Source organism: Myotis brandtii, unplaced genomic scaffold (genome assembly GCF_000412655.1).
Source record: "Myotis brandtii unplaced genomic scaffold, ASM41265v1 scaffold456, whole genome shotgun sequence".
Lineage (NCBI taxonomy): Eukaryota > Metazoa > Chordata > Mammalia > Chiroptera > Vespertilionidae > Myotis > Myotis brandtii.
The window spans coordinates 4877472-4880611 of NW_005367431.1; positions in this window are offsets into that span (position 1 = coordinate 4877472).

Here is a 3140-nt window from a genome sequence, read left to right on the forward strand (position 1 = left end):
CCTCCCCGTGGCGTCTCCGTGCCTCTCCCGGGCCTGGGTCCTTTGGGGGATTCCGGTTGTGACAGCGCCAGGCGCTTAGGCCACCGGACCACATCTTCCAAGTCGGACTACTCCGGGCGCCAAGGGGGAGGAAGGGGAGCTCCCCGGCGGGGTGAGTGGGGATGGGGGGCAGGGGTTATGGAGGCGTGTTTACAGTGCGATTGTGCTGATCTGATTGAAAGGTTTGGGGGCGCGTTGGGTTCCAGTGATCAGCAAACTCATTAGTCAACAGAGCCAAATATCAACAGTACAACGATTGAAATTTCTTTTGAGAGCCAAATTTTTTAAACTTAAACTACATAGGTAGGTACATTGTTATTAACTTAATTAGGGTACTCCTAAGGCTTAGGAAGAGCCACACTCAAGGGGCCAAAGAGCCGAATGTGGCTCGAGAGCCGCAGTTTGCCGACCACGGGACTAGACAATCACAATGTTACACCAGGAGGTTTGACAGCTGGCAAGTATCAAAAACGGCCCTACAGGATCAAGGATCTCTGATGGACACCCCCCCCCCCCCACAAGGCCTTCAATTAATATTGACAGAAAGAGGGAAGACAGTTTAGAGAGGAGAACCCCAACCCCTTTCCTTTCTCCAACAGGGAAACCGAGGCTCAAAGCAGAGGCCAGTTGTCCAAAGCCACACAGGTGAGCGACAGAACCAGGAGTACAGCCAGGTTTCCTCATTCTGTTTTCAACTCATTTCCAGAAAGTGCGTGGTTCTGGGCCTATTGCTGGCGCCCGGTGCCTGTGAGATGCAGTCAGAGCCTCGCAACTTCCTCTGGAGCCGGCGGAGAGCTGAGAGGCCCCTGTGCTCTCACAGGGATCTATCTCCAAGGGGATCTCTGTGGACCAGGCTTGCTTAGGAAGCACGATTCTGGGATTGATTTCACCCAAGACAGGAGGTGGCTCCTTGGCTTCACAGAGCGTCCCTGCCTCTGCAGGAGAGGCAGAGCTGTCCACCGCGGGGGCCGGGAGGGAGAGGAGAGCCCAGGGATCTGAGGCCTATGGGGCCACTTGAGGCCGTCTTGCTGGACGGTGCAAGGGGTCAGGGGCTTGGCACTCAGGAGGTCTCAGGCTCCAATCCTGACTCTATGGCTTACCAACTGCAGGGCAGGAGCAGTTTCTTTAACCTGAGACTGAGTTTGTTTCCGTTGGATGAAAACAACATACTTACCTCCGTGTAGTTGTGGTGAGGATTTTAAAAATGTGATAACGCTCGTAAAATGCTGGATCAATCGAATCATTATGCTACGTGGTCGGGGCGGGGAGGACACCCTGACACAAAGGACCGTGGCATCTCTGGGCAGGCACCCTGTGCAGGATTCGGCTGTCTTCAGCCCTGCCGCCCATGGCTGCTCTACACCGTCTGCTTTCTCCCTTAACCCCAGCCAACCACACCGAAGGACACCTGCCACGCCAGAAGAGGTTTGCACACACCTCCTGGGAGAGGTTGGGGAAGGAAACTCTTACCAACCTCCCCCGTAAAGAGTTGACGAGGGTCAGATCCCCGCGCCAAGCCCAGGGAAGCAGAAGCATAAAAAGGCTCAAGCTAACCTTCGTCTCTCCGTTTATTCTTTCCGTCCTCCTGAATGCTCCCTGCGGGCCGGGCACCCTTCAGTCCCCGAAGGGGCGTCACAGGGGTAAAGGTGAAATGGATGTCTTGCTATTCACAGCAACCCCCTCGCAGCCCCGTTTATATTAATGAGGTGATGCCTGGGTGGAAGCTGGTTGCCAGAACCAGGGAAGCGACTGGAAGGTTGGAACTTTCAGTGCCCCCCACACCTCATCCGGGGAAGGGAGAGGAGCTGGAGGTTGACTCAATCGATAATGGCCGATGATGTGACTGATCATACCTACATAATGCCGTCTCCATAACACTGAAAAGGACAGGGTGTGGAGGGCTCCCCGAGTGGTGACTAAGAACACGGCTGCATGCAAGAGGGTGGCACACCCCAGCTCCCCAGGGACAGAAGCTTCTGGAATCCCCCCCCCCCCCCAAGTATCTTTTTATCTGGCTGCTTATTTGCACCTTTTAATATCCTTTGTAATAAACTGGCAATCTATTTTTTAAAGATTTTTTAAATTGATTTTTAGAGAGAGAGCGAGGGAGAGGGATTGAGCCCCCAACCCTGGCATGTGCCCCGTCCAGGAATCGAACCGGCATGGGATGATGCCCAACCGACTGAGCCACACCGGCCAGGGCTAAACTGGCAACCTAGTAAGTAAACAGTTCTCCTGAGTTCTGTGAGCCACTCTACTAAATTAACCAAAACCAAGGAGAGGGTCATGGTGCCGGGTCATCAGAACCACAGGTAACAACTTGGACCCTGGGCTTCTGATTGGCATCTAAAGGTGTGTGAGGGGGTCAGTCCTGCGGGACTCAGCCCTTCCCTGGGGGATCGGACACCATCTCCAGGTGGTGGGGGAACTGAGTTACGCTGGAGTTCTCCACCTCCCCTCACACTTGGTGACCAAACGTGTCAGAAGCAAAGCAGGGTATTGTGAGTAGAGAAGACAAGAGCGTGCTTTTCCACCCGGGTGTGTAAATAGGGGGCGTATAAATAGAAAGTGGGAATGGCATGTGCAAACTCTGACAACTATGTAAAATGTATTTAAGATTTGAAGGGAATTTGGTGAAATATACATAAAGTGTGGTGGTTTTCCAGGCTCTTTTTTTGTAAAGATGATAATGTTTATATAAAACAGTTTCACAAGGCAATGAAAATTGCTTATGAAATTGCCCAACAAACCATGCCTGTTTCAGATATGCCATATGGAGCCTTAGATGCTGGGAGATTTAAAAATCACAGAGACACAGACACAGCTTTTTCCATATAGAAAGTACAGAGGGTGCTTCTCTGTCCCGTGAGCAGAGGATGCTGCTGCAAACCAGCCTCTGAGCACCTGGGTCTTTAGCTCCTGGCCCGGACCGTGCCGTCTCTCACTTCTCCCCTCAAAACCTTAATCTGCTGTTTATGGCCTTTGAGATGGTTGCTGGGGAAACCAGACAAATGTCATGTAGGACTAGAATGCAATTTCAGGAAGGAGATGAAGCAGAGAGACTCATGAATCCAGAGAAATCCAAGTCCACATTGATTAAT